Genomic DNA, 13,177 nt, shown 5'->3' with positions numbered 1-13,177 from the left:
AATTTATACATGTAAATATATTTAACATGTTACAACTGATTTGTTTTACTAATATTTAGAAGGGTACATGGAAGAATTGCTTATTGTCTTCCTAACCCTCTTAAATAATCATGTTTAAGTAAAACCCAAACTCCTGGCCTTCTCTGCCTTCTTGCATGGATCTGTCAGCATCAGCTATTCTCTACCCTGTACACTGTTGGGTTAGCTTGGGGTGAAAGATTTACCTCTACCACAGCAACAGAGATGAAGATGGGACCCAGTCCCAGGAGCACCTGGGGGCTGGTAACAATTTTATGTACCTGTAGAGAGAGAAACTCACAAAGCTCTTCTCTTCTCTAGCGCCTCTCTTTATTTGGCACCCCAAGGTCCACTGAGCATCTATCTGGTTTGGTTAGATGTCAGGGCACTATTTCAGCTGAGCTTTCTAGTGGGGAGAGTGACAGGCTTTGAAGACCATGAGAACAGTGCCCTTGCTTTCATCTCCTCTTTCCTGTCTTTCAGAATCCTAAGCCAGGACCTGCTCCCACGTAGAAAGAAATCTATTTCTCTCCTCCTGGTGTCCGCTTCCACATGGTGGGGTCAGAGCTAGGCCCCAGCTGTGGCCCCTGTGAGCACCATACTCAGCACACACATTCAGGCCGTCCCTCCTTGTAGTGTCTTCCAACCAAGTGCTGACAGGTGCATTTCAGGTCAGTCTCCCTCTAAGATTCAAGGTTGCCCAAGCTTGCTCGGGGATGATGGCAGAGGAAATACAGAGTGGAAAAAAGAAATCTGAATTCAAGGTTTTCTTGGTCTGGAGCCCAACTGCCCAAGTGGTATTTGTTTGTTTTTGTTTTCTTTCAAATGAGAGCTCTACAAAGCAAGATTCATCTACCAGAGTTGGCCCAAATTAAGGACAAGAGACTAAGCCATAAAGAGTTAAAGCATGCCTTTCCCTTCCTCTCTGCTATTCCAGTACATAAATCTCCCTTAGACATCACAGGAAAGGAATGGCTATGATCCGAATGAGCATCTGAGTAAGCTTTGGATCCCAAGGTCACAGCGACCTCTAATAATGGCCATGGATTGCTCCTCTAATGTCCTTTGGTCTCTCTGGGGGCCAGGAACACTGCTGCCAAAGAATACAATCCACAATTCTATCACTGGGACTTAAATGATATATGACACATCTGGTGCAGTGATTGAGACTGGAAGGGGTACAGAAGCCAAATCCTAGGGGCAAGGGGAAGGTACTTCTTGTAGAATTGAGAAGTAAAGAAAGTCCAACACAATGGCATCATGGTACCCAGGCATCAGAGGGTTTGAATTTGGACTTGAACACTTTCAGCTCACTCCCTGTTAGGGTGTCAGTGCATCCTGGGAAGGCAAAAGCCACTTGACAAAATGGGAGGCCCCAACCCGCCTTCTGCAGGATCCGTCCTCTTTAACAAACGGGTGAGACTGCAAACAACAGAAAGCAACTGATGGGTTTAAAAAGAAAAAATCATTTATCAAGGGATTTTTTAGTTTTGCTGAGGGACACAGAAACAGGATTGGATGTAACCTCATTGGGAGCCAGGTCTTAAGTCACATAGCAAAGTGTATCACGCAGGCTACCACTCTGGGTGTAGACACTGCAGTTGGTATCATTGAGATGAGTGACATTGGCCAAAGGGCCTGGGAACCCCCTTAGGTACCTGGAACATCAGCCATTGTGCCCCGAAGATCCTCTGTTCCCCTAGAGTGCAAGCTCTGGGATCCGATTGACTGATTGAGAGTTTCATTTATTTGCCCCACTGTCTATTGGAAGAGGTAGGGACTCACTCTGCCTGAATGTTGGCAGAATTTTCAAGGGCACTTGTGGCCAACAAAGACTGACTGACCTGAGCCCACTCCTCAGCTATATATGAGGGTGCTCAAAAGTTCACAGAAAATACATTTTATGAAAAAACTATGCATGGATTTCATTATTTTTTGCACCACAATAAATTTGTCTCTTAACTCCATTTTTCCAAGAATGGAAGTACTCTCACGCTAGAAGGGGCAAGTTTTACAACTGGCTCAAGAGCTTGTTCAGAGACAAAAGTTAAAACCAGGCAGTCTGGCTTTCAAAGCTGCACTCCAACATACCGGAGCATTCGGCCAAGATAAGCAATCTTTTCTAGGACTGACATGTTAAGTCACACATAACTTAATCTTGTATGCATCTTGGTATTTTATCAGAGGTTGCACAACAAAGATCAGAATCACAGTTTTTGGTTTTTGCTCTGGAAACAACTGTTTCACTGCTAAAGAAGAACTAGATTCCAAGATGTTCATTGTAGCACTGTTTATGGACAAAACAAAACCAAAAGAAACAAAAACAAAACATTTGATACGCAGGATGAGGGGAATGGATATACCTGCTGGGGTATGTTCTATGGTGGACTGCTACACAATAGTTACAAGGAAGACATTTGATCCATATATATCAACATAGTTAGAGCTAAAAAAATTCTGCTTGATGACAAGTTTTCCAATAATATGCTGGGTCTAACATATTCACATCTAATATTAGAACAATACATCACAGTGTTTATAGAGACAAAGAATCTTTGCTTGGCCCCAGTTTGAGTTAGGATCCTCAAACTTCTCCTGGAGCTATCTGTGCATTTACTTGTAAAATCTGGTTTTAGCAAAGATCCCCCCTCCCAAAGTCAGGTTAGCAAGAAGCCTCACCCTTGATGTCTGATTGAGTTCCTCAGCCCCCACCAATCCCTAGGTATGTCTTATCACTCTCGTCTATCTTTAGTAAGAATTCTGTTGGGTCAGTTTAGCCAGAATTCCCTTTACCATCCAAGTTTTATTTTAGTAATTTTCATATACCGACCCCACTCTGTTCCTTGATATAAATTCCTACTTACCCATACTGTACTCAAAGTTGAACTCAGTCTCTCTCCTACTGCAAAATCCATTGCCCTTGTCTCTATGTCTATTGCATTGGTCCTAAATAAAGTCCTCCTCACTATGCTTTAACAAGTACCAATAAAGGAATTTTTCCTTTAGTGATAGAGATAGAAAGATACAGTAAACTTATAAAACAAAACAATGTGAGCTAGAAGAATATGCTTGGGGAGGGAAAGAGAGGAATGACGCTAAGGAGGTATGTGACTTGATTGGTCATGTTTTATTGAAATAGGTGAACAAAATATGACAAAATATTAACATTTGTCCATTCTAGATAGAGTAACATAAAAATTTCTCCAAATAAAATAAGGTGGAGGAAAGAAAGGAGGAGGAAAAGGAGAAGAAAGAATCTGAATTGCCAAGTGGAAAGAAGATGGATCTGATGGCTTCCAGGGAAATTCTCCCCGGGTGTTCAGTCTACGCCTGCTTTAAGCCCTCACTCCCAGTTCTGCCACATGGTACCCACCCAGACATGCCAACCCGAACTCACTGTCCACAGCCTTGGCTGCAAGTTCATTTCATTCTGCCTTTGAACCAAGCTCCTTCTTGACCTGGGCCAGTGCTACTCTGCCTTTTCAGCCTCCCATTTCCTAGCTTCAGCCTGGATCCTCGGTGAAATCCTGTTTCCTCCAGTGTTCTGCCGTCTCTGCTGCTTCTGCCCAATCTCCAGCTCCCCTACGCCTTCACCACCTTCCAGGAAGTAGAACCGAGCTGGGACTGGATTCTCTTATCTCTTCCCTTTTGAGCCTGGACCTATCAGTTGAAGATGTTATCTTTCAATTAAGAATTTCTTTCTTTTTTTTAATATTTTATTTTATTTAATGAACATAAATTTCCAAAGTACAGTTTACGGATTACAATAGCTCCCCCCCCCATAACTTCCCTCCCACCCACAACACTCCCCTCTCCCACACCCTCTCCCATTCCACTCACATCAAGATTAATTTTCAATTATCTTTATATACAGAAGATCAATTTAGCATATATTAAATAAAGATTTCCACAGTTTACACCCACACAGAAACACAAAGTGTAAAATACTATTTGAGTATTAGTTATAGCATTAATTAAACACCTAAGATCAATTAAGAATTTCTAAGGAAAACACAGTTCAGAAAAATGTAATTTGAGTACATTTGTCATTAAGATAAGCTGTATGTTTGCAAACAGATACTAGGAGAGACAGGGAAATTTGAAAGACCAGCTAATTCCATATTTTCCTTTCAATTGCCTGTATTGAGGCTGATGTCATCTTAATAGTGTTGAAGAAAACAACACCAAAAACATACATTTACCTGCATTTGTAATGACTGTCTTCAATTTAAGCAGCAAGATGGGTTACATAGAATTTTTTTTTTTTTTTGACAGGCAGAGTGGGCAGTGAGAGAGAGAGAGAGAGAGAGACAGAGAGAAAGGTCTTCCTTTGCCGTTGGTTCACCCTCCAATGGCCGCCGCGGCCGGCGCACCACACTGATCCGATGGCAGGAGCCAGGTACTTATCCTGGTCTCCCATGGGGTGCAGGGCCCAAGTACTTGGGCCATCCTCCACTGCACTCCCTGGCCACAGCAGAGAGCTGGCCTGGAAGAGGGGCAACCGGGACAGAATCCAGCGCCCCAGCTGGGACTAGAACCCAGTGTGCCAGTGCCGTAAGGCGGAGGATTAGCCTAGTGAGCCACGGTGCCAGCCGGATTACATAGAATATTATGAGTTAGGTTGGGAAAGTAATCATTTCACTGAAAATTTATTTTTGAATTCCAGAAAAGTAAATCACCTACCAACCTATAAGCATGTTTCAAATTCCTTCCTGATGCTAGGCAACAGAGAAAACATACAGCATAGCCACACTTCTAAAGAAAGTTATTTCTGCATCAAAAGGGACAGAATGGACTCTTTTTCTCTCTCTGTATTTCTGAAATGAGATGGTTTAATCTGGTGGGGCATTTCGAACAAAGTCTTCCTGGAGTTCATCACATTTCTGAGCCAGGAATGCCCATAATGGGAGGTAAGAGTAAGACAGAGGGGAGGAACAGTAGATGCCTTCCAACAAAAGCAACACTTTTTAAAAGTCATTTTCAGGTGGATCATAAAGTTGAAAAACAAAACAAAAATGAAGCTTAAAAAATAGATGATCATAAGTACCTGAGGAGCTCCTGTGCCCTTCTGGGACCCCATTTGCCTGCATCCATAGTCAAAGGTAGTTGCCATTCACAAATTGTATTCATCTTTCCCATGCCTATTTCTGCAATCCCCAAACATAATCACCAGTCCATCAACACTGCGTGCCACTGCTTGGATAGTTTTCAACTTTATACTAACAGTATTGTGCTGTGGCTAGTTCCCTGCAACTTTCTTTTTCCTTTGCACACTCTGGTGCAATTCAGCCATGTGGACATACTCAGTGCACTACTGAATACTACTTCTGTTGCTGCTACTGCTGCTGCTATTAATGGGTATTATTTTGTCCTTGATGCCATTCCAGCTGTTTTTTTTTTTTTTTTTTTTTTGACCGGCAGAGTTAGACAGTGAGAGAGCGAGACAGAGAGAGAGAGACAGAGAGAAAGGTCTTCCTTCCATTGGTTCACTCCCCTAATGGCCGCTACAGCCAGCGCTGTGCTGACCAAAGCCAGGAGGCAGACACTTCCTCCTGGTCTCCCATGTGGGTGCAGGGACCCAAGCACTTGGGCCATCCTCCACTGCCTTCCTGGGCCACAGCAGAGAGCTGGACTGGAAGAGGAGCAACCGGGACTAGTACCCATCGCCCCAGCCAGGACTAGAACCAGGGGTGTCGGCACCGCAGGCGGAGGATTAGCCTAGTAAGCTGTGGCGCCGGCCAATTCCAGGTGTTTTACACTAGGGATTCACATTATCCTCAAAAACATTTCCCTTATCAGGACTGTGAGCCTCCTTGTCAGGGGAAGGAATGAAGATACACAGGTTTAAGCTCAAGAGCTCGTGACCAGAAAATTAGTATGAAGACCCCACAGTTTTTTTGCCCAGTCTCCTGTTGATGGACATCAATGTGGTTCCTGGTCATTGGCTGTGACCCACAGAGCTGCAGTCAACAGCCTGTACATCCGTCTCTGTGCACCTGTTTTTGGGGTGTACATCTTAAAGTAAAACTGTAGCAGTATAGGTGACACGAGTTCCCAACTTAATGAAATGTTGCCAAATATCTCTGTGAGAATTCTAATTTATATTTCTTTTTTTTTTTTTTTTTGACAGGCAGAGTGGACAGTGAGAGAGAGAGACAGAGAGAAAGGTCTTCCTTTGCCGTTGGTTCACCCTCCAATGGCCGCCACGGCCAGCACGCTGTGGCCGGCGCACCATGCTGATCCGATGGCAGGAGCCAGGTACTTATCCTGGTCTCCCATGGGGTGCAGGGCCCAAGCACTTGGGTCATCCTCCACCGCACTCCCTGGCCACAGCAGAGAGCTGGCCTGGAAGAGGGGCAACCGGGACAAAATCCGGCACCCTGACCGGGACTAGAACCCGGTGTGCCGGCGCTGCAAGGCGGAGGATTAGCCTAGTGAGCCGTGGTGCTGGCACTAATTTATATTTCTTTGCCCTTCCAACACCAGTACTGATTCATGTGTCCTGATCCCTAGGAGTCATCAGATTTTTAAACATTTTTACAAGCGTAACAGATGGGAAATGCTACCTTAGTCTGTCTGTGTTGCTAAACACAACACCCATGAATGGGTAATTTGTAAAGAATAGAAATTTTATTTTCTCCCCACTCTGGAGACTGGGAAATCCAAGATCAAGGTGCCAATAAGTTCAACTGTGCTCTGCTCTCCATGGAACATTGTCTCTCTCTGGAACACTGTGTCCTCCATGGTGGAAGAAGGAAAAGTAAGAAAGACTCCCTCCAGCAAGCCTTTTTATAAGGCACTGGTATAGTCTGAGTGGATATCCCAAAGCTTCTAGGCTGGAAACTCATCCCCAGTGCAATGGCATTGAGAGGTGGAACCTCCAAGAAATGGTTAGGTCATGAGGATTCTGCCCTCATCAATAGTGATGCCATGGTCTCAGGAGTAGATTAGTTTAGGAAGGAGTGAGTTCCTTATACAAGGGTTAAGTGTAGCTGCCTCCCCTTCTCTCTTGTACTTGCTCCCTTGCCATTCTGCCTTCTGCCATGGGCAGACGCAACAAGAAAGCCCTCACCGGATGCAGGCCGCCTGAACCTGGCCCTCCCCAGCCTCTAGAACCTTAAGAAATAAATCTGTTTTTAATCAATTACCCAAGTCTCAAGTATTTTATCATAGCAGTACAAAATGGACTGAGACAGGCACCTGAGCCCCTTCACAAGAAGTGTCTTCAAGCCTTCTCCTCACTTCTGCAAGTCCCCACTTCTTTTCTTTCTTTTCTTTTCTTTTCTTTTCTCTTTTCTTTTCTTTTCTTTTCCCTCCCCTCCCCTCCCCTCCCCTCCCCTCCCCTCCCCCTCCCTCCCTCCTTCCTTCCTTCCTTCATTTCTCTCTCTCTTCTCTTTTCTTTTCTTTTCTTTTCTTTTCTTTTCTTTTCTTTTCTTTTCTTTTCTTTTCTTTTCTTTTCTTTTCTTTTCTTTTCTTTTCTTTTCTTTTCTTTTCTTTTCTTTTCTTCCTTCCTTCCTTCCTTCCTTCCTTCCTTCCTTCCTTCCTTCCTTTCTTTCTTTCTTTCTTTCTTTCTTCTTTTGACAGGCAAAGTGGACAGTGAGAGAGAGAGAGACAGAAAGGTCTTCCTTTTGCTGTTGGTTCACCCCACAATGGCCGCAGCGCAGCTCACTAGGCTAATCCTCTGCCTGCGGCACCAGTACCCTGGGTTCTAGTCCTGGTTGGGGCACCAGATTCTGTCCCGGTTGCTCCTCTTCCAGGCCAGCTCTCTGCTGTGGCCCAGGAGTGCAGTGGAGGATGGCCCAAGTGCCTGCGCCCTGCACCCCATGGGAGACCAGGAGGAAGCACCTGGCTCCTGGCTTCAGATCAGCACAGCGTGCCGGCCAGGGCAGCCGTTTAGGGGGTGAACCAATGGAAAAAGGAAGACCTTTCTCTCTCTCTCTCTCTCTCTCTCTAACTCTGCCTGTCAAAAAAAAATATTTATTTGCCTACTTTGATATGCAAAAATTCTCTGAAATTTTCCTCCTAATGATTCAGTTTTGCTTTGGGCGTCACGTGCCGATTCTCCTGGAGCCCACCTGTGAAGACGCTTCAAGGCAGGGCTCCTGTTCTCTTTTTACCTCCTTCAGGGTCACCACGGTCCCAGGACCATTTATAGCCGGTCCAGCTTTCCCTTCCTTGTGTATTCACCAGGTCTCTTTGTGTGCATGGGGCTGCTCCTGGAGCCTCGAATCTGCTCCACTGTTGCAGTTTCCTACCTCTGCGCTTACATCACACTGTTTACCTAACTTTATTACAGTTCTCTTCTCTGATATGGCAAGTCTTTACTGCTTTTTCTTCTTTAAAATCACTCCTGGTTCTTTCTGGCCCTTTGATTTTTTCATATAAACTTTAGAGTGGCCTTATTAAGTTCCATAAAAAAAAAAACGGATGTTTTACTATACTAACGCTTATTTCTTTTTCTTTTTTTTTAATTTTTCTGAGTGACAGAGACAGACAGACAGAGCTCCCACCCACTGGCTCATTTCATAGTTGCCCACGGCAGCCACAGGGCCCACGGCCAGCAACAAGGAACTCAATTCAGGTGTCCCACATGGGTGGCAGGAACCCAGTCCCTTGAGCCATCACCATGGCCTTGAATGTCTGCTTTAGGAGGACGCTTGGGTGCAAAGGACAAATCCAGGAGCTTTGGCGTGGATGTAGGCATCTTAACTCGCATCTTAATCCCTGGGCCAAATATCCACCCCTGTGTCAACATTTACCAACCCAGTGTTTATTGTATTAATGTTGTAGATTAATTCAGCAAAAATCAATGTTTATATCGAGTCTACCTAGCCACAAAAATGTTAATCTTTCTATTCATTTAGGTCTTCTTTAATGTTTTTTGATAACATTTTGAAAAATTTCAAAGATCTTATACATATTTTGTTAGTTTTTTTATTTGAACTTTTTATTTCTTACTGCTCTTATAAATATTGGGTTCTTCTTGGAATTACATTTATCTAACGTTTAGGCATGAAGGATATAACTGATTTTTGTATGATGGTTTTTTAGTTGAGTAACCTTGCTGAATTCTATGATAAATTCTAATTAATATATCTGTCAGCTCTCCCAAATTCTGTGGAAAATTAATAAAAGTTTTAATTCTATCTTTATAGTTAGTAAGAGTTTATGATTGACCAACTGATGAATTATTTTATTGCAATGGCCAAGACATCAATTATTTGGCAGAAAAATTAATGGTATAATAAATCATGTTTTGTTTCTTGATTTTTGAAAGGGATGCGTCTAACTTTTCTACATTTAGAAAAATGAGTATTGCCATTATTGTCAAGTTAAGGAAGCTCTCCTCTGCTCTTTTCACACAGTAATTTGTGTCCTTTTTAAAGTACTGAACTTTATCAACTGTTTTATCTGAATCTAGAGAAACAGTAATGTGATTTTTTTTCCTCTTTTAGTCTACCTAAGTGATGAGTCACACTGAGAGATTTTTCAGATGTTAGAACATTCTGGCATTCTTGGGAGAAATGACTTGATCATTGATATTATAATATACCACTGGTTTCCCTTAAGAGTTTACTAATGATTTTCCATTTATGTTAATAAGTGAAAATGGGCCTGTAACTTTCTTTGATTTTCCTATACGTATTAGCATTTGGAAACAATGTGAAACAAACTTCATTAAGGGAGTTGGGGCCCCTTTTTTCCCTCTACTTTTAGAAACCACTTGCACTAAAAATGAATTTTAAAGGCATTGTCTTTTTTTCTGGGACCTTAGTGGAATTCTCCTACAAAACCTCCAGAGCTTGGAGTTTTTAGGACAATAAGGGAAGATCTGCGATGAGTACATCTTAATTTTTTAATGATTATTGGCTGCAAAGTTAACTTTCTGTGACAGTACTAAGATTTTATATTTTCCCCCCCAAGATGGACTTTAATGGATTTCAAATTCATTAGCATATAAGTGTCAAAAATGTTCTTGGTCTTACAGACAAACTTGGCTACAAAAGAAGCTGGGAAATTTAGTTTTTATTCCGGGCCATTATGTATCCAGCTAAAAAGTGGGTATTTTTTTTTTTCAACTTAAGAAAAAATTGAGAATGAATATTAAGTGGACAATTCGCAGGCATTTCCATAGCTGCTTTGAATAGCAGCATGCGGCAGGGGCTGGGCTGATGCCAAGGCCTTAGCTCATGCTCAAAGCCTCCCAATTTGGCCTTTAAAGGGGCCAAGGAATGTGTATGGCATCCATGTACATGGACCTGACAGCGGCCCCACAGAGAGCCGCGCGTGCAGGAGGCACGGGGGAGCTTCTGGAAGCATCCTCACCCTGAGGAAGAACAAACCGAGAGGCAGACTGAGAGAAACTGCAGATGGCAGAGGATTCATGACTGCAAGAGGAGTTGATGGCGGTGCACCTATCGCTGCATTCATGCTGGAGCCCAAGGGGTCAGCAAGGGAGCTGGGTGGACACAGGGCACAGCCAGCCCAGAGGCAGGAAGCCAGCCTGTGCGCAGGCAACCCTCCCGCAGGGATCAGGACGCCTGAGCTCTCCCCCAGGGAGGAGGAGAGGAAGAAGAAACTGGAGAAGGCCGGAGGAATGCAGCAGTTAGACCAAGGTGATCGTGTTTTCCACCAGGCAGAACTGAGTTACACTGAATTGGCAAGATGAAGTGAGGCCGGCCAGTGGGGCTGGGGGTCTGTGGGCCCCTCAGACACAGGTAGAACGTCCTTCACAAGCAGGCTGTCGGCTGTGGCTGGAAAGCCTGTCTCCAGGCCAACTGGCATCTCCCCTACTGACAGCTTCTTGTGCTGCCGGTGTGACCTGGCAGCCTTAAACCACACCTTCAAGTTAATTGCCATCTTCTACCCAGAGCTAGCAAGGAGGGGGCTGAGCCCTTAAGGAGACAGTCTCCAAGAGACCCTCACCATCTCCATGAGTCCCAAGCCAATCGACATACCTATGTGAAACCCCCATGCAATAGTCAGCCCCACAGAACGACCCATTGAAAAAAAAAAGTAATGCCTAAAATCCCAGGACACTTCCTCAAAGCCAGTGTCCCGCTCGGGCACCCCGCCTGGTCTCCTCTCTGATCAGACGCTTTCTCTATCGCTTGCCAATCAAATAAAAGTTTCTGCTTCTTTGCAATTGTTTCCCAGCTTTTTACTTCCATACTAAGCTGAGGAAAAGAACTCACGAGACTTACTCCAGCAACCACCCTCCCCTCCGTGACTGGTAATGTGAAGGTCTACCCACAACAAAAGCCTAAATGGAGCCATTACAAAGCTAGAAAAAAACTGGCCTCCTGTGTGCATTTTGCAAACCCAACCAAAATAGTAAATTTCATACTGATGTCAACTTTCACTTTAATTTTTATCTTACCAGTTTAAACATTTTTTTGCCATTAAACTTTCTTTTTTTCTATTTTGTTCACTTTATTATTTTCTTGGCCACCAAACTACATCTTTGTTAAGCTTTTCTGCTTAACATGATAGTCTCCTTCTATTTAATTATTGATTTTTTATCTTCCCTCATTAAATATTGATTAAAGTCCCATCTGCTTATTTATTTAGAGCAATATATGGTTCAGTGACTAGCAAACACCATATAGACCTACAAATGGACTGCTTTAACTCACCCATTCAATAGTTTTTAAAGAAAATATTTTAAAAGGCAGTCGAGCCAGGCAATTCAACACCACAAGCCAGAAAATAAAACAATTTGAACTGTTGCCTTTTTATAGCCAAATGTATATACCCAGTATAAAATTTAAGGGACAGAAATAGCACCTGCTGCCCCAAACAGGAATTTCTTGTGATTACATATCAAAGTCACTTTTTACTTTATTTGCCAAAGTATTAGATCAGTGAGGTCAGTCAGCCAATGATTTAATCACAATAAAGAAAGAGTGACTGAGACAAACCTCCTATGGCAAACATAGTTTACAACCTGAAGCAAATAAACCCCATTTTCTACAGCACGCATTCCAACAGCTGTGTTAGTAAACATTCGCTTCTCAATAGTCCTTGAACCTATTAAGACAACATTTAGGTATTAAAGGAAATCTCTTTGCTTTCCTTAGTAAATGGACTCATATGAAGCGGCAAACATCCAATAAGAAGCAGAGAGATTACAGATTTGACTTACGGTGCATGGCAAATCACATTGCAAATATTTATTCGCCATCTTCCTTACCTGTCAAAAGAAAAGCTAATTGTTAATCCAATGCTTTCAGTGCTGCCAATTCACAAAAGCACTTATGTCAACAGATTCCTAAAGCTTTCCTACAAGTTCTTATTTAAAAACAATTTGCCTTCCAAGGTTAATTTTCATTTTACTCAAGGGTGAATCCAAGACCTTGGTCTATATATAATTTCTTTCCACATATACAGTCTTAAAAGTTTATCAGAGCTGGCACTGTGGTGCAGAGGGTTAATGCCCTGGCCTGAAGCACCAGCATCCCATATGGACACTGGTTCGAGACAGAGACAGAGAGAAGTGTCTTCCTTCCGTTGGTTCACCCCTCAAATGGCCACTACGGCTGGCGCACTGCGCCGATCCGAAGCCAGGAGCCAGGTGCTTCCTCTTGGTCTCCCATGCGGGTGCAGGGGCCCAAGCACTTGAGCCATCCTCCACTGCCTTCCTGGGCCACAGCAGAGAGCTGGACTGGAATAGGAGCAGCCGGGACTAGAACCCGGCGCCCATATGGGATGCCAGCGCCACAGGTGGAGGATTAACCAAGTGTGGCTGCTCCAATTCTGATCCAGCTTTCGGCTATGGCCTGGAAAAGCAGTGGAAGATGGCTGGGGTCCTTGGGCCCCTGCACCTGTGTGGGAGACCTGGAAGAAGCTCCTGGCTCCTGGCTTCAGATCAGCACAGCTCCGGCATTGCGGCCAATTGGGGAGTGAACCAGCGGATGGAAGACCTCTCTCTCTCTCTCCTCTCTCTATGTAGTTCTTTCAAATAAATCTTTTTTAAAAAAGTTTATCGGGCCGGCTCCGCGGTTCACTAGGCTAATCCTCCGCCTTGCGGCACTGGCACACCGGGTTCTAGTCCCGGTTCGGGGCGCCGGATTCTGTCCCGGTTGCCCCTCTTCCAGGCCAGCTCTCTGCTGTGGCCAGGGAGTGCAGTGGAGGATGGCCCAAGTGCTTGGGCCCTGCA

At 44.0% G+C, this 13,177-nt stretch overlaps 1 long non-coding RNA gene across 3 annotated transcripts in view; it reads right to left on the bottom strand.

Annotated features, from left to right (window-relative positions):
• Window positions 1-13,177, bottom strand: part of LOC149122980 (uncharacterized) — a 115,603-nt gene that overhangs the window by 62,565 nt on the left and 39,861 nt on the right. For 2 of the 3 annotated variants that reach the window (XR_016217829.1, XR_016217827.1), the window contains exon 5: window positions 12,164-12,211. This is a non-coding gene — a long non-coding RNA (uncharacterized LOC149122980). Of the gene's footprint in view, window positions 1-3,236; window positions 3,679-12,163; window positions 12,212-13,177 lie in introns of those variants that run through there. The other variant, XR_016217830.1, reaches the window with a different exon arrangement.

The sequence above is a fragment of the Oryctolagus cuniculus genome, chromosome 12 (assembly GCF_051225735.1).
Source record: "Oryctolagus cuniculus isolate XC-2025 breed Fujian yellow rabbit chromosome 12, ASM5122573v1, whole genome shotgun sequence".
NCBI classification, from domain to species: Eukaryota; Metazoa; Chordata; class Mammalia; order Lagomorpha; family Leporidae; genus Oryctolagus; species Oryctolagus cuniculus.
This window is presented reverse-complemented; position numbering and strand designations above follow the sequence as displayed.